At 44.2% G+C, this 19,030-nt stretch overlaps 1 protein-coding gene across 1 annotated transcript in view; it reads left to right on the forward strand.

Annotated features, from left to right (window-relative positions):
- Nucleotides 1–347: 347 nt before the first annotated feature.
- The window catches only part of EPB41L3 (erythrocyte membrane protein band 4.1 like 3), a 323,029-nt gene continuing 304,346 nt past the window's right edge, over nt 348–19,030 (forward strand). Inside the window, exon 1 of the mRNA XM_040354005.1 lies at nt 348–474. The gene's annotated coding sequence lies outside the window, so the exon portion shown is untranslated. The remainder of the gene's footprint in view (nt 475–19,030) is intronic.

Raw genomic sequence — 19,030 nt, forward strand, 5'->3', positions numbered from 1 at the left:
TCTCCCAGTATTATATAGATGCCCTGGTACCTCCTGATCTCCTAGTATTATGTAGATGTCCTGGTACCTCCTGATCTCTCAGTATTATATAGAAGTCCTGGTACCTCCTGATCTCTCAGTATTATATAGAAGTCCTGGTACCTCCTGATCTCCCAGTATTATATAGATGTCCTGGTACCTCCTGATCTCCTACAACATATGCCATAGTCTATGGTCCGCTCAGATCAGCAGGCAGCTCATTAACCCCAATCCTCTGAGAAAGCCGCGGTGCAGCCAATGAGGATGTGAGGTGGGAGGAGCTGTGAGTAGGGACAGGGAGGGGGGTATGAGCTCCACATTGGGTTGCGCAGCTTTGCAGGTGTGACAGTGAGGAGCCCGGACCTGAGAGCCATCCGCTGTCATCCCACCTCCGATGTGTCCGGACTGGACGGAGCCGCCGCACTGCTCACAGTACCTACCGTCCTGCCCGCTCAGGTTAGTTCCCTCTTGTCTGCTGAGTGTGGAGTAGAACTTGTACCGATCCTGACCTCGGGGCTTTCCGCAATGCGTTGCACTCCCAGTCGGCGCTGAGTGGGTTAATGGATGCAGTGGGAAGCCTCTCTGCAGATGGAGGTGTCCCGGCCGGCGCTGTCACCGGCGTGTCTGGCTGGGAATGCACTGTAGGCGAGTCGGTGGGTGATTGCTGCTCTCTGTAGATCTCATCGGCTGCACTCATCACAACTTCAACTACATATCTATGGAGGAAGTTGGATTTCCTGCTGCTCATGGTGACATTGATTGTGTCACTGATCACTGCTGGGTGCAACAGATGTACCTGTCCCCACACTCCTATCACCTGTGACATCCACATTACATCTTCCCATTCATTCTAACATTTGTTGATCATCTGCGATCCTTGCTTGAAGTTCCATATTGGGTAGCCCATCTGCATTGCTATGCACTGATGATCTGCTGTGTAAGTGTTGTGTCCTGAGTGTAGGTACACTATACAAATCACACATTTAAATGCTAGTTTGCATGCCTGTCATGTTATCCAGAGCCCATCCCTGGACCAGCAGCAGGTGACATTTCTTTTCAAAGGGAGATAAGTACTGCTATTCCTTTTCTCCATTAGGAAACCTGTCTGATTTGATGGTCCCATTTATGTAGAATTTTAGTGTCAGTGTCAAAATGAAAGTTACAAGAATGAAGAGTAGGAAGCATTTGGAATGGATATAATTGGTAGAGCACATAGTAGGATATCTGTCACCCGGAGTGGTAGATATATTGCAGTGTCAGACAGGATAGAATTGGATATGTCACTTTTCTACTTATTCCAGATATGACATACTATGTGCCTCTGTAAGGATCCAGGTCAGGTATTGGGGGGAGGGAGGAATAAAAATGTGTGTATGTATGTATGTATGTATGTGTGTGTGTGTGTGTATATGTATATGTATGTATCAGGGGCGGACTGACCATTGAGTCACTCGGGCACTGCCCGAGGGCCCCATGCCACTAGGGGGCCCCATCCGGGTTGCCAGGCTCAGTAAAACCAGGGACAGTATGTAAAAATCTGTGTTTTTTTTTAGATCTGTCCCTGATATGTCCGAAAATGACATGCTTTTAATGTGAATATCCCAAGATTTTAGCTGCCCGCCTCTGCACTACCTCCTGGCGTGGTGGTCATCTGTAAGCCAGAGGGGCCCCATAATCTTCTATTGCCCAGGGGCCCCATGAGTTGTCAGTCCGCCCCTGGTATGTATGTATGTATGAGATAGATATGTAATCCGGGTGATGAAGGTGGGTATGGATATTTGTAGATCGGTTCACAGCCCTCTTGTCATAATCTAGGAAGAGGATTCAAGCTATAAAAATCCTCTTCATTCTTCATTCATGATTAGTGTATAAGAGAGGTTCTGGATGAACGTGGATTTGTGCTGATCAGTTTCCTCAGGATCAACAGTCTGGTTTTTCTCAGTAAGACAAAGAGCAATGACGATGTGCGCTGTTTCATAACCCACAAGAACCAATCGCCAGACGTCTGCCTCTGATCGGACGTCGGGAGATTGAAATCTGGTTGCTGTAGGTTACAGCACTGTGCAGACTGTAAATGCATTTGTTGGCTCCCATGGCATAACACAATTTAATATTCCATCTAGCAAAATTAGTATTTAAAGGTCAGCACTAGCCAAATGCTTTGAGCTTTTAGAAGGCATCAGTGGGTTGAATTATTGGCCAGGTATTTTTTATTTTTCACAATATTGATACACATACACCTACATTGCTTTCTGTTTCCATCCTCCTCCGAAGGCTAGAATAATTGTATTGCTCTTGGCTGGACTGCCCAGTTATTCGTTATTTCAGCTTAATGGGGAATCCATCAGAAGAGCAAGGCATGACTATAGTCGGTGGTCTAAATCAGTGGCCATCACCCCTGTCCTCAGAGCCCACTAACAGGCCAGGTTTGCAAGATAACTGAAATGCATCACAAGTGATATCATTTTCTGCTCAGTGATTACAGTGTTCTAGTCTGCATCTCCCCAAGGAAATACATAAAACCTGGCCTGTTAGTGGACCTTGAGGACAGGGTTGATGACCACTGGTCTAAACAGCCTTTTTCAATGCAGAGGAACCCTTGAAATAACTTTTCCATCTCAGGGAACGCCTGCTAAAAATGACTTTATCTATAACTCGTAATACATTCGTGTGGTAGTCAATGGGAAGAATGCTCCTTACACTTGTGGTCATTGGGAAGAATTACCCCATTTACAGATAGCTAAAAAGATTCAGCAGGAACGTATCCAAGAGCCAGAAATTACTTGAGGAACCTCTGGAGGAACCCTGGTTGAGAAACCCTGATCTAAATCATCCATTCTCAAGTATGAGTCCTCCTAGAGGTTGCTAAGGCCCCTTTCACACATGTGGACCGTATGTCCGCTTTTTCATCCATGCGTTTACGGATGAAAAAGGGACATACATTAATCCCTATGAGATAGCGGGTAAACATCCACTCACACCCAATCTCATCGGTGTCCGCAATGCTCCGATTCTGCAGACAGAGGAAAATCCTATTTTTCCACCCGCCTGCAGAGCAGATCGATTGAACACGGACATACCGTCCGTGTTCATCCGATTTTCCAACCCCCATATTCCCCCCCCCCCCCAAATGGGGAGAGCGGAGATCTGACAGGGCGGTCCCTGCACAGTGTGTGGGGACCACCCTGTCATCTGCCGGCTCAGCGGGGATCAACATGGCGATCTCCGCTGAACAAGCAAGTGGATAGTTCTTGGCAGTGCCAGCAGCATACATACAAAAGTTTAAGTATTTGAGCTTTGAATAGGCAGCAGCACTCCCCTATTTAAATTCATTTTTCACAAATTTTTTTATTCCTTCCTCTATTTAGAGGTCATATATACATTTTTTCCTCACTTGTAAGTGAGTTTAGCGCAGTTTTCCCCCTTTTTTTTTTTTAAGTGGCAGCGGCATTACACCAGCTGTCTTTTCAGCCATTTGTAAGAGTAGCATTGTAACCACCACTGTAAAGGGGCCATTCTTCTCAAAACCCACTAGAGATGAGCTTGGGCATCCTCCAATCGCATCTCTAACCTTATCTCTGAATCTCTCACTTTTTTTCTTTTAAGGGCTCTTTCACACTGAGCGGACCGTTTCCGGGTCCGCTCCGTGTGTCTCCGTCGGCTCAGCGGGGATCCCCGCTCAGCTGTCGGCGGATAGGGCGGTCCCCGCACACAGTGCAGGGACCGCCCTGTCTCTGCTCCGCTGTCCCCTATGGGGAACCTGATGCAGACGGACCGTCTGTCCGTCTGCATCAGTTCAGCTCCGCCGAACGGAAGAAAAATAGGGTTTCTTCCGTTCAGAAAAGCGGAACCCGACTGACGCGGACGCTAGCGGATGCTCCATCCGCTAACGGACGCGTCCCCATAGGGATTCATTACAAGTCCGTTAACGGACTTGTAATGAACAGACAGACGGAGCGGACGTCTGAAAGGGGCCTAACTCTGAGCTACTGGCTGGATAATTTCCTGCTCACATGAGCTATGGGGCTGGCAGTGTCCCAGCCTGCAGAGCATGGCATGTTGATGGATATAAGCCGGCAACTCCGTGGACTCGAACATTGAAAATCTTTATTGGCTACATGTGTACATTTTGTGTTTTTATTGTGCTATGACCACATCGGCTGAAATGCATTAGCATTGTTTTATTGGATGTACTTGTTTGGCCAATAGAGATTTTTAGCATTTTAATCCACTGAGTTGCCAGCTTATATATTGAGGGACTGCAAAATACCAAATCTCTGGAGTTTCAGTGTTCAGGCTAAAGATGGAGAATGCAAAAGCTCATCTCTACTAATCCCCAATGAAAGACCCCTTTCACACTGGGTCGCTATTGTGCTAAAAATAACACCTGGAAACCAACCCCAAACAGCTCCTGCTGTGTCTCCAGTGTGAATGCCCCGCGGGCTTTCACACCGGAGCGGTGCGTTAGCAGGACGGTAAAAAATGTCTTGCTAGATGCATCTTTGTATACCGCTCCTCCCCATTGAAATCAATGGGACACCGGGGCTATACCATCGGCAATTAGCCTTTTTAGGTGGTTTTTAACCCTTCCTCGCCCGCTAGCGGCCAAATAGAGCTGCAAAACTGGCGGTAAAGTGCCGCTAAAAATAGCGCCGCTTTACCACCGACGCCACCCCAGTGTGAAAGGGGCCTATGGGGCATTGTCCTTCCATAAACTGATTTTAGCAGGGGGTTCCCTGAGACCTAACATTATTTCAAGGTTCCCTCTGGGGTAAAAAGATTGAGAAAAGCTGGTCTAAATACTTCTGGGATATCTTGCCATGGGAGTCCTCGAGATATATGAAGCCAACAAGTGATTGAGTTTGACAGCAGCCTCCAGAATTTACACAGATTTGGTTGAAGCTAGCTTTAAGTTTGGGTGAAGGTAGCTTTAGTTGACTAAATACAGTATAGTTTTCTAACTTTGTTTCATTATTTATGGCTCATAATAATAATAATAAATAAAAAAAACAATTATATATACATACAGTGTGTATGTGTGTGTGTGTATATATATATTTATTTATTTATTTATTTATTTATGTATTTTTTTTTTTTTTTTTTTTTATATAATATTATGACAGAGACCAAATTGCTCTACAAATGAGCTTCCACACTTCTCTGTTGTGTAGGTCATTTTCTTGGCAGGATCTTAGGTTGGCAATTGTCTGTTTTATCTCGAAATGCCACTTGTTGATCAGCAGAATGCATGGATGTGTGCTACATGAAGTCACATTCGGCTCCAGCAGTCCAAGTTCATGTCATCAGTTTCTAGCGTAAGATGAAGTAGAGGGGGGTAGGGGGGGGGGGGGCAGGGTTCACCTAGTAAAGATTAACCAGCTCTGGTTCATAGAACATAGTAAAGCTTGCCATCCAAGTTGTGCTGAGCTGGTGATGTAGTTGTAGTTATTGAGCTTTGATGACTAATGAGATATCACAGTGCAAAGCTTAAATCTAGCTCAGCACAACCAAGGTATTGGAACTAGTATATCTTGGTAATCTCCCTTTTGTTAACCCTTTGCATGCACCTTGCCAGGAAAATGCAGTGTTGTGTTTTAGTTGGATGTACATAAAAGTGTAGATCTTTATTACATTCTGTATATGTCTCCTGGCTTACTTGCATGCATGCAAGCATAATCATTTTAGCATGAAATCCTCCAACATGGTTTTTCTACCAAAACAATGGGATTGTGTTTCAAAATGTGAGTTATAATTGTGGCTGCAGTAAAACGCTAGTAAATTAGAGAAGCTGTAAATTTTGTTTCTAAAAAATCATGGAGGGGATGATTGAAAATCCCTTAATTTCTGCAAAAAAAAAATTCACATTTGTATTTTGCTTCTAAAATGCCTTTTTCCAGGCATGCAGTGTCCCTGTACAGATGTCTATTTGTCATGTTTCCCATTTAGGTTTTATAGCATAAATCTGCTTTGATATATGGTAAGAGCGGCTTAAATGGGATGTGCTGATGTGCATGCCGACATGAAACAGCATAAATAACGGTCTTTTTGTTTGTTTGGCTTTTTTTTGTATGTTTTGCATTAATGCACTTGTTTTATATAAATTAGGACATCTCCTAATGAGGCACTATTAAAAAAAATATTTTTATATAAAAATATCCCAGAAAAAAAAAGCAATTTTCATGACATGAATAAAAAGGGGGACATTACTGCGAAACATCCCCCCCACCCTCCTTTTTTCTTTTTTTTTTTTTTTTCTTCTGTCAAACACTTGCAGCTTATCTAGGGCAGGGATCTTCAAACTACGGCCCTCCAGCTGTTGCAGAACTACACGTCCCATGAGGCATAGAAAGACTCTGACATTCACAGACATGACTAGGCATGATGGCAATTGTAGTTCCTGTACAGCTGGAGGGCCATAGTGGAGGGCCAAAACCCATGATCTAGGGCAGTGATCATCAACCCTGTCCCCAGGACCCACTAACAGGCCAGGTTTTATGTATTACCTTGGGGAGATGCAGACTAGAATACTGCAATCACTGAGCAGCAAATTATATCACCTGTGATGCATTTCAGTTATCTTGCAAACCTGGCCTGTTAGTGGGCCCTGAGGACAGGGTTGATGACCACAGATCTAGGGGATGCAAAGGCAGTTGTTTGAAGCAACCAATCAGATTTTAGCTTTCATCAGATTAGCACAGTTAAATGTCATTGCTGATGAGGTGCTGTGATCTACTGCACTTGTGCCGATGCTGACATGTTGGACACAATTATATGCTGCAGAGGAGGAGGGTTGGTAAGGTGAGAGAGTAGGAAGTAATCTATTTTTTTTTTTTTTTTTTTAAGGGTATTTTGGTAGTATGACGTTAAAGTGATCCTGTCACACAGAGGCTAATTTACTAAAACTGGAGAGTGCAAAATCTGGTGCAGATGTGCATGGTAGCCAATCAGTTTCTATCTTCAGCTTTTTCAAATAAAGAAGTACAGCCAAAGCTGGTTTGGCTATACTTCTCTTATGGATCACAGGGGTGCTGTTTGTTCTGCCCTCCTGTGACCTGTTTTCAGCGGACAGTGGGCTGAAGTCACAGAGCCGGTCCAGGCTTGGCAAGATTGCAACCATATGGTCGGGATTCACCCCCATGTCTGGACCTGCACCTGGCTCAGCCTCTCAGTGAGCCACTGAGAGGCTGAGCCAGCCGTTCCTGCCCCCTTCACAGCCCAGCACTCCAGTGAGTGAGTGGGGGGGGGCAGGGCCAGATTCCTGACAAGGCCAGGCCTCGGGGTGGCAGTGGGTGCAGGGGCGGCGCCGCGCAGTGTGGGGGGGCCGAAATCCCGTGTCAGCCTAATTTCTATTTCCTGTGTCCCCCTGTGATCCGACCGCCATGTTTATTGTCAGCTGGGTGGCCGGCGCTCTGTGATTGGGCAAATGGTCATGTGAGGCGGCGGGGCTAACCTGTCCTTAATGCTAGTGAAGTCTGCTATCTTCTTCTCCTCCTCCTCCTCCTCCTCCTCCTCCTCCTCCTCCTCCTCCTCCTCCTCCTCCTCCTCCTGACCGCAGTATCTGGGACAAGATATTCCCCGTTGGTTTATGGCAGACAGCCAGTGAGTGTGGCAGACGAGATCAGAACAAAAAAAGCAGGTGAGACGAGGGAGCAGCTGCTACTGCAACTAATCCTCCTCTGCAAGGCAAAACCAGCACTGTGAGTTCTGCCTCTCTCCTCACAAGAAGTGCATGCCGACTTTCCTGGCTTCCTATTGGCTGTGAGACTCAGGACACTGAGCTGCTTCCAGTCCAATGAGTCCTCTGCTGTTCCATGGACATGTGTGCTGCTGTAAATGGTCACTCAGCATGTATAACACAGTCACATAGGGCAAACTACACTCGCACAGTCTACACACATCCACAGAGCATCACCCTCTTCTCCACTTATCCCCAATGTCCGCCCCCCCACTTATCCCAAATGTCCCTCCCACTTATACCAAATGTCCCCCACTTATCCCAAATGTCCGTCATCTCCCCCCTAATTATCCTAAATGTCGCTTCTGTCACCTCTCAATCCCCTATACACAGATCACCCCTCAATCCCCTATACACAGATCACCCCTCAATCCTGCACACCATGCACAGATCACCCCTCAATCCTGCACACCATGCACAGATCACCCCTCATTCCCCTATACACAGATCACCCCTCATTCCTGCACACCGTACACAGATCACCCCTCATTCCTGCACACCGTACACAGATCACCCCTCATTCCTGTACACCGTACACCCCTTAATCCCCTATACACAGATCACCCCTCATTCCTGCACACCATACACCCCTTAATCCCCTATACACAGATCACCGATCAATCCTGAACACCGTATACAGATCACCCCTCAATTCTTCACACCGTACACAGATCACCCCTCAATCATCATACATTTTCTATGTAGGTGCGTTTTCAGGGTTGGGGGACTTTCAGTTTTTTTTGGCGGGGCGGCATTGAAGGACCACGCCTTGGGGCGGCAAAGGGAGTAAATCCGGGCCGGGGGGGGGGGGGGGAGCAGAGAGCGATGACTGACTGACAGTTACCACCTTTCTTATCAGGGAGCTATGAGAACCAAGCGATCGGTGGTGTTAGAACGCTCAGTTTTCAGTGTTGGAGCCGGCAGGGGTATGATGCAACATCGAACCGATGCGGCATCCACCTAGGTAAAAAGTATGATTGGGGGGGGGGGGGGGACATACATCTCTTTTAGGATTTGACAACAAAAACCTGGTAGCTGATTGGTTTCTTAGCAGAGCTGCACCAGATTTTGCACTCTCCAGTTTTGGTAAATGAACCCCTATGTGACCACAATAAATACTTACCTGTCCTTTTTTGAGAGACCCAATTCTTTGTAATAGTTCAGACCTATGAGAGCTGCTGATATTGAATAGCCTGTCCCGTACTGCACTCTCAGCCTTTGGTTGCTGTGTCATCACTTGACTTCTAGTGATTTAGTGGCCCGTGATAAGAGGAAGAAAGAATAGAGAGGGAGAAACACTATCTAAACTTGGAAGTGTCAGGATAGTAGAGCTAGAAGAACAAGGAATTGACTTGCCCGGAACCAGACGGGTAAGTATTAAAGTGATATGAATGCCTATATATATATATATATATATATATATATATATATATATATATATATATATATATATATTTATATATTTATTTTTTAATCTAATGCAGATGTAAAGATGTATAATGTATGCTGCTGCTTCTTATATTATAGCGCTCCTTCAATCCAGATTATGTAGGCCACACTCCATTTCCAAGGTGGTTCCTTCCCCTTACAGAGTCCTATGGAGTCACCCTAACCCCCCTTTCACATGGGTGTTCCAGCCTTCTATTTTTGACCCCTAATTACATGGATCAAAAATGTACAACAAGGTATTCCTATGGGTGGCCAGATATCTACCCACTGCCCAAGTCTATTCAGGTTGATCGGACCCAACACAATAAGTTTGCATCCAAGTCTGCTTATAGTGACCTGATCATATGTGGGCAGACGTGCCTCCGCTTCGGCCACCAACAGGGATACTGTAGGTTCCCGTTATCTCCAACACAAGATGGAGAAAAAATTGAGACAGACACCGATGTCACATACTGGGCAGGTGGGTGCAGGCATTATCCTTCCATCTAAAATACATATAGGATTCGCGACACACACATAAGCGATGATTCAGTGCTTGCTGAGATGTAGTTCCATGAATAATGGCTACAACTCGATGAATGATATTGATTTTATGAGTGGGCACTCCCTGACAGGAAGTTCAGGGAACCAGTCAACAAGAACATGAAGGATGCAGTCAGTAGTGTATTTAGGTTTTGTGCTGCCCTAGGCCTGACTAAACTCACGCACCCCCTAATTTAAATATGACCCATCCCTTCCTGTCAAGGCCACACCACTTTCTGTTTAAGACCTGCCCTGAAATTAGAGTGGGGACACTAGTTCTGAGGGGGGGATAGATTTCCTCTCACCTCCTGTTTGGCTATGGGGCAGGAAGTGAAGGGAAATCTCTGCAATGGCACATGGATGGTAAAAAATAAACTGACAGGGGCTATAATCCTCCCTTACTCTATCCAAAATGAAAAAAAAAAAAAGTGTTGCCTATAGTTCTACTTTTAGCACACATTTTTGATAATTTTATGGAGAGGACTAAGAAGATATAACCATGCCAATGGTGCAGCACGTATAGCACAGTGAGGAAGGTTTGTGGTCCAGTATAATGGCACAGTCAGAATTAGAAGCAGCTTGGTTGACACGAACAGTGTAGCGCAAGCCGCCGGGTACTCTTTCCGTGCTGCCCCCCTGCAAAGTGCTGCCCCATGCCTAGGCCACAATACAGCGTTGGATGTAGTGTTTATAATGAAAATGTAATCAAGAATGGTCAGTACAGATGTGTTTGTTTAACCACTTGCCCACCGCCTCATGTCAAAAAGACGTCCTGTTTTTAAAGATGTATATCTTGGTAACGGCAGCAGCTGCTGCCACAACCGAGGTATGCATCTTTAGTGCCGACGGTCCTGTAAACGATAACGGCGGTCTCCGTGGCGGATTTGCCGCGAGATCGCCGTTATCGGTGGCGGGAGAGGGGGCCCCCCCCCTCCCGCCACTCTCCCGCGCCTTCCGCCGCTTACCGTAGCCGTCGGTAGCGGCGGAGGCGATCGGGTCCGTTCGGCAAGTGACTGGGGACGAGACTGAAGGAAAAATCTCCTTCGCCCGTCCCCATAGTTCTGCTGGGCGGAAGTGACGTCAAAACGTCAGTCCCGCCCAGCCTCTTAAAGCAACATTTTTTTTTTCTGTCATTTAAAAAAATGACAGTTTAATTTTTTTTTCTTTTTTTGCATTTAAGCCTAAATATGAGATCTGAGGTCTTTTTGACCCCAGATCTCATATTTAAGAGGACCTGTCATGCTTTTTTCTATTACATTCCTTGTAATAGGAATAAAAGTGATATATTTTTTTTTTTTTTATTTCAGTGTAAAAAATTATAAAAATAAATAAAAATAAATAAGAAAACAAAAAAAAAATGTAAAAACGCCCCGTCCCGACGAGCTTGCGCGCAAAAGCGAACGCATACGCGAGTAGCGCCCGCATATGAAAACGGTGTTCAAACCACACAAGTGAGGTATCGCCGCGATCGTTAGAGCGAGAGCAATAATTCTAGCCCTAGACCTACTCTGTAGCTCAAAAAATGCAACCTGTAGAATTTTTTAAACGTCGCCTATCGAGATTTTTAAGGGTAAAAGTTTGACGCCATGCCACGAGCGGGCGCAATTTTTAAGCGTGTCATGTTGGGTATCATTTTACTCGGCGTAACATTATCTTTCACAATATATAAAAAAATTGGGCAAAAATTATTGTTGTCTTATTTTTTAATTCAAAAAAGTGATTTTTTTCCCCAAAAAAGTGCGCTTGTAAGACTGCTGCGCAAATATGGTGTGACAAAAACTATTGCAATGACTGCCATTTTATTCCCTAGGATGTCTGCTAAAAAAAAAAATATATAATGTTTGGGGTTCTGATTAATTTTCTAGCAAAAAAATTGTGATTTTCACATGAAGGAGAGAAGTGCCAGAATAGGCCCGGTGGTTAAAGAGGAGTTCCAGCCTTTTTTGATGTTTTATTAAAAGTCAGCATCTACAAAAAGCATAGCTGCTGGCTTTTGATAAATATACTCACTGATCCACTGTCCAGCAATGCGCCGCACGAAGCTCCGCTTCTCTCCCCCCTTCTCCGCCAGCGCCTCCATCCTAACTGTGGGCACCCGGCCGTAGCTGCTTTCGGCTTCACGGCCAGGCACTCCCTGCGCATGCGCGAGCGGCGCTGCGCTACCTGATTGGACAGGCGATCACCTGGGACCTGTCACGTGTCCCAGGGGATCGCCTAAAGGGAGGGGCCGCCTGGGCAGAAGCCCCCCCCCCCAAAAAAAATACATGCTAAATGTGGCATATAAGGGGGTGAGGAGTGGATTAAGCGGAAGTTCCACTTTTGGGTGGAACTCCGCTTTAAAAACAATGAGACTTTAACACTACTATATAGAGCAGTGGTTCTCAACCTTCCTAGTGCCGTGACCCCTTGATAAAATTTCCCAGGTTGTGGGGACCCCTAACAGTAAAATTATTTTCGTAGCGTGGGTTGTGAGCACCCAAGGCAAGACAAGTAATTTGCGCCCCTACCCCATTAACATTTAGAGCTCCCTGAGTTCCTTCCACTTGTACAATATTAAAACCCCTTTGTGGTGTCTCGTAGCAGTGACACTTTTGCCGAAATCAGGAGATAGGGTCTTCTCCAGCCCCTCCCACTTCACATTCATCACCAGTCAGCTGACCTCTAGTCTCTGCCCCCCCAGCCATGCTCAATGGGCGCCTGCGAAGAGGCTGAGTAAGCAAAAAGGCTGGGAGAGCGGTGCAGGCTTTTGGAACAGCCCAGGATTCGGTGACCCCTGGCAAATCATCATTCGACCCCCGAGGGGGTCCCGACCCCCAGGTTGAGAACCACTGATATAGAGGAACTCCTCACTTTTAAGGAACACAGTTGCCAGCCCAGGAGTCCAGCACTGTCTTTTCACCAATCTTCTGATCTCCAGTATTGCCATTTTGCCTATGGAAGCCAACTGCGACCTTTGTCCGATAAATAAAAAAAAAATAGCATTACTGCCCTTTTAGGTTTTAAATTTAACTGCTTCTAGCTGACTAAACTCAGTCTTCTCTACCAAAAAAGTCTTGCACATTCATAGCCACAGTGATAAGTAGTTCTTCAATGTTATACATAAAAATTGTGTCAACATAATTTTATATGGGCTATCTCCTCCATCAGTCTTTATGAATGGTTGTCAGTGCATAAGGTAAAATCAGCACATTTTTGTAGGAGAGGTTTGTGACCATTACAGAACAGTGATTATTTTCTCTGGTAATATGTAGCTAGTTACAGATTTGCTGCTGTAGCTGACTACAATGTATGTAGTTACAGATTGCTAGTAAACGGTGGACAACATGAGCAATGCATGATGACTGTTCCCTTTTACACTCCATTGGAGCAAGCATGCATGTCGACTAAGGCAAACATGGATGTTTGTACAGGACTTGCTGGAACTTTCATCATCTAACAGCTGCATGCATACTCCAAGAAAAGATTGTTGGTGTTTGTGGACACCAATTAGTTTTGAATAAAGTAAGGAAGAGTTCATGGAAACCTGTACTAAGAGAACATTAATGTCATTGATGACCACTCCTTAAAATGCTAAGTTGCAAACTGATTTAAAATCTGACTTGCTTGCTGTTTACTTCTTTTGGGTCTTCATATATATATATATATATATTTTTTTTTTAAGTCGGAGAGATCCAGGCAACTATCATTTTCAGTGCAGTTTCTCTACTCCTTCTTTTGACGCGTACACACGATCGGAAATTCAGACGAGAAAACCGTGGATTTTTTCTGACGGAATGTTGGCTCAAACATGTGTTGCATACACACGGTCACACAAATCTTGTCGGAAATTTCGACCGTCAAGAACGTGGTGACGTACAAGACGTATGACAAGCCGAGATCAATGAAGTTCAATAGGCAGTTCGACTCTTCTGCTTGATTCAAAGCGTGCATGTTTTTTTACGCATCGGAATTGCATACAGATGAGCTGATTTTTCGTCGGAAAAATAGAGAACCTGCTTTCAATCTTTTGCAATGGAGTAACACCCCAGACGACGTGTAATAACACGAAACGCATCGGGGCGACTCCATTTCCGCCTCATATATATATATATATATATATATATATACTTATATGCGCTGCATTTTTTCAACATTCATGTAAGTGCAACTATCTATTAAATTTCACTATTTCATATGAGATTACGCTATGTTGCCTCCTCTCTCCTTCTCCATCTCCTTCCACCATTGATTTAAACTGATGGCAAGTTGTGTGCAACTATCAGTACTGTTTAATCTACATTGGTCGAATCCGCCTTGGTTGATGATCGGGTGTATTGGTCCTTTGCCTATAAGGACACTCCTGCCGTTCATATGAGTTTTCACGCTCATTTGACTCATAAGAGATTGAAATTTATTTGAGTCCACGCGCTCCGGTAAGCCTGCAATCCTATTGGTGGAGGGTTAATATGTTATACACAAGAAGTCTCGTTTGTTATGAATCACTTCAAAGTTTGAGTTCCAGAACACGTGGTGGACTATCTATTCATTTATGTTTACATATAATTTGTCTATGGACTCACTTTTTCTCACATCTGTTTGTCACTGTGAGAGATCCTTATGTATTATATATACACTGTTTGCATACAGTGAGTGATCACTATTTATGTTAATTTTTGATACAATTATTTCACTATTTATTGTATTGTTTTGAGCGCTACACTTACACATCACATATCTTCTTTGCTTTTTTTTCAATTAGCCGTGTGAGCAGCTACACCATTTACTGGAAGCGCAGGGTTACTTACAGCTGCTCTCAATCTTTTGTTGGCGGAAATTCTGACAGCAAAAGTCCGATGGTCGGAATGGTCGGAATTTCCGACCAAAAGCTTGCATCTGACTTTTTTTTTTTTTTGGAATTTCTGATCGTGTGTACGCGGCATTTGACTATACGTTTCCTTTAAAATCTCTGTCGGGTTTTTATTAGTGTTTTTGTCCATAGTGGAGAGATTTTCCTGTATGTCGGGTGTTGAAGACCATTATCACTGAGACTGAACTTTTATTTTAAGGCAAATTTCAGTATTGAAAATGTAGCATACAGGGTAGACATCCTAACTGCCAAAGGCTTTTGTTTTTCATTCTGTCTTTGCTTGTTCATACTTGGAACCCTGCTGTGTGAACTAATCTGGTTGACTGTGTTCTTAAGGACACTTCTTTCTAAAGCTTAGGATCCTGGGGCCAGGGATTCCTAACTGTACCTACAGCCTTTTTCATAAGCATTTACCCTCTTTTGGACTTTTCTGCATTATATAGTGTTGCGGCATTGGAAATAAATTGACTTAATATGGATATTTTACCCTTTGATTTACAAAACTTACCTAACACTTTGAAGGTGGAACATATTTCATTGCAACTCAAAATGCTATTTACAAAGTCAGTTTTGTTAATATTGGCCCCTCTACGGCTAATTACCGTTGGCTCCAATTTCAGCAGTGAATTTCTGGGGGATTATCAGGTTTGCATAGATGGCACCTGTCCACTCTCTATGGCAAAATAGCTTTTGAGTCTGTCAGGTGGGATAGGGACTGTTGCCAAAAAAAAAATTCTTTAGGTCTTATGTTGTATGATTATGTTGGCACAATTTGTATGTATAACGTTGAAGGTGTACTCTTGTGTGCCTCCATGATGTGAAAGGTGACATTTGTCAATCATGTATTTCCTTTGACTAGTATTTTAGAACCTCTAATATATTGTTTATGCTTCTAAGGTAAAGTAGTGAGTGTACAGCTTGTATAATAGTGTAAATTTGCTGCACGCTCAAAATAACTCATCACACAAACTGGGCCCAATTTCAACATTTTCACTTAGGGGTGTGCTAACTTTTGTTGCCAGCGGTTTAGACTTTAATGGCTGGCTGTTGATTTATTTTGAGCGGACAGCAAATTTACACTGTTATACAAGCTGTACACTCACTGCTTTACATTGTAGCAAAGTGTCATTTCTTCAGTGTTGTCACATGAAAAGATATATATAATAAAATATTTACAAAAATGTGAGGGGTGTACTCACTTTTGTGAGATGCTGTTTACATTCAGATCTGAGAAACTTAAAGTGGGGGTTCACCCCCAAAAAATTTTTTTAACATTATATCCAGCCGAGTTGTCAGAATGACAATCGGCTGTTTTTTTTTTTTTTTATTTTATCCCCGTACATACCGTATTTTCACCGCCGCTTCTGGGTATGTCTTCTGCGGGACTGGGCGTTCCTAACTGATTGACAGGCTTCCGACCGTCGCATACTGTGCGTCACGAGTTGCCGAAAGAAGCCGAACGTCGGAGCACAGGCGCCTTATAGACCTGACTCGCAGTCCGGCAACTCGTGACGCGCTGTATGCGACGGTTGGAAGCCTGTCAATCAATTAGGAATGCCCAGTCCCGCAGAAGACATACCTGGAAGCGGCGGTGAAAATACGGTATGTACGGGGATAAAATAAAAAAAGCCAATTGTCATTCTGACAACTCGGCTGAATGTAATGTTAAAAAAATGTTTTGGGTTGAACCCCCGCTTTAAATTAAACAGAAGGTACCTGTCTAGAGGCGCAAACATTTTCCTTGATGTGTCTAAATTCAAATTTTACGAGTCACATGTAGTTCATCTTGAAAGCAATTGTTGATCGGTACAAGTTGGATAGATTTTCTAAGATTAGATAATGGACCATGCTTAGTTGGGTGTTTATTTTAGGTATTGTATATTATTGTAGGACTGTAAGGGCCCTTTCACACAGGGCGGATCAGTAATGTTCCGCCTCCGTTTGCTCAGCGGGGATCGCTTCGTTGATCCCCGCTGAGCCGGCGGATGACAGGGCGGTCCCCGCACACTGTGCAGGGACCGCCCTGTCTTTTCTCCGCTCTCCCCTATGGGGGATCGGACGAACATGGACCGTGTGTCCGTGTTCATCCGATCCGCAGACGGAAGGAAAAATAGGATTTTCTTCCGTCTGCAAAATCAGATCTTTGCGGAGGCGGACGAGATCGGGTGTCAGCGGATGTTCATCCTCTGACATCCGTGATCTCAATGTAGGTCCCTTTTTCATCCGCAAACGGTCCGCACGTGTGAAAGGGGCCTTAAGTCAATGTTTTAATTTGTAACCTTCTTTACAAAGGGAAAAGAGCATCTAAGGATCACATGGGGCCTGTGGTATTACTTAAGTCATAAACCACTGTGATTACACCATCCATGTCCTGTGGTTGGAACTTCCTCCTGACTTTGTAAAAACTAGTAGAGTGACTTTGCTTTGGTTTGCATTTATACTTTTAAATTCAGCATGTTTTCCAAACCAGCATCAGCTGCTGGAAATGTGTCTGTGAATAGAAAATCAGATTGCTTTTACATTCCTGCCAGCAGCTTTATTTAATATTATTCTTATTCTTATTCTTGGGTACCGATTCTCATAGCTACTAATTGGAACCCATATTATGCTGGTCTTATTAAAGAAGTTAATTCCGTGATTTGTTGGCAATGGATTAATACACATAAATCTATCTTGGTTTGTACAGGCCTCACTAACACTTCTTCCCTTACCTCTTTGTATCTGTGGATTTCTCTGAACCAGGGCCATTTATATACACTAGGGGCCAGATCCACAGAAGAATTCTGCAGGCGTATCAATGGATACACCGCGTAATTTCAAAGTTCCCGCGTCGTATCTCTGTTTTGTATCCACAAAACAAGATACAACGGAATCTGGGCTCGATCCGACAGGCGTACGCCGTCGGATCGTAGGTGCATATTTACGCTGGCCGCTAGGTTGCGTTTCCATCGAATTCCGCGCTGAGTATGCAAATTAGCTAGATACGGCTATCCACAAACGTACGTCCGGCCGGCGCTTTTTTTTTACGTCGTTTGCGTTCGGCTTTTTCCGGCGTATAGTTACCCCTGCTATATGAGGCGTATCCTATGTTAAGTATGGCCGTCGTTCCCGCGTCGAATTTTGAAAATGTTACGTCGTTTGCGTAAGTCATTCGCGAATAGGGATTTGCGTAGAATGACGTCACCGTCGTAAGCATTGGCTTGTTCCGGTTTAATTTCAAGCATGCGCACTGGGATAACCCCACGGACAGCGCATGCGCCGTTAAAAAAAAATGTCATTTACGTCGGGTCACGACGTATTAACATAAAACACGCCCCCATCACATAGATTTGAATTGCGCGCCCTTACGCCGGGAGAATTACGCTACGCCGCCGTAACTTTAGAGGCAAATGCTTTGTGAATACAGCATTTGCCTCTCAAAGTTGCGGCGGCGTAGCGTTACTAGGATACGCTACGCCTGCATAAAAATACGATCCGCTACGTGGATCTGGCCCTAGATGTTCATATCAACACATGAGGTTCCTGAACATAAGATGATTTCCCGCGCTGTTTCTAACAATGTTGCACCTCCTTTCGTTTTCATTGCTGTGAGAGTTTAACTGACTATCAAAAAAAAAAGTCCAACATGTGGGATTGCTTACATGCTTTACCTTTTTAATTTCTGATATATTTTATATTTTCATCTCTAGTAAATAGAGTTGCCGTCTGGCATAAAACTTCAGGTTGGCATTGTTTTCAGGCAAAAAGTGGGCATAACAGTTTTTTGTGCTGAATCCCCTCCCATCAACGCAATACATTATGAATAATAGCAACAAAATGTCCCCCTTCCCCTAATGATGCATTTAAACCCTCCCCCCCCCCCCCACCTACAACAAATTGGTTGCCTTGGGATCACACTATAGCCCTTTTTATTTACCCCTTATATCTAGAACATCTCAAAGTCCTATCATATACTGTAACATAGAAATGCATAGAAAAACATACAAGAGCACTATAAAATAAGGATTAATGAAGCAACACCACAATTAGTTCATCATTAACATACCAGCTTTATAATGAACCGTGTGTGTGTGTGTGTGTGTGTGTGTGTGTGTGTGTGTGTGTATATATATATATATCTACTTCTACTTCATCTTCTCTGTTTGTGGTACTGAGAGGAGGGGGGGGGGGGGGGCTGGCTGTGTGTTTGCAGATCCCTCGTCCGGGAGGAGAAGCAGGAAGACAATAGCGAATATTCATTTTCCATTGTCAAACAAATGGGTGGGCTGTGGGCGCAGTGCTTTGCGTCCCGAGCCCACCCTTTTTTCAAGCCAATTAAAGCCTCGGGCTCTAATTGTGTGCTTCCAAAAATAAAAACCTCATTGAAATCCATGTGTCCAGTTCCCTGCATGTAGATTAGAGGCCAGGCAAATTGATTAAGGGGGCTATACTTCTTCTTTTTTTTTTTTATGGGCTGCCCT

This window comes from Rana temporaria, chromosome 5 (assembly GCF_905171775.1).
Source record: "Rana temporaria chromosome 5, aRanTem1.1, whole genome shotgun sequence".
NCBI lineage: Eukaryota > Metazoa > Chordata > Amphibia > Anura > Ranidae > Rana > Rana temporaria.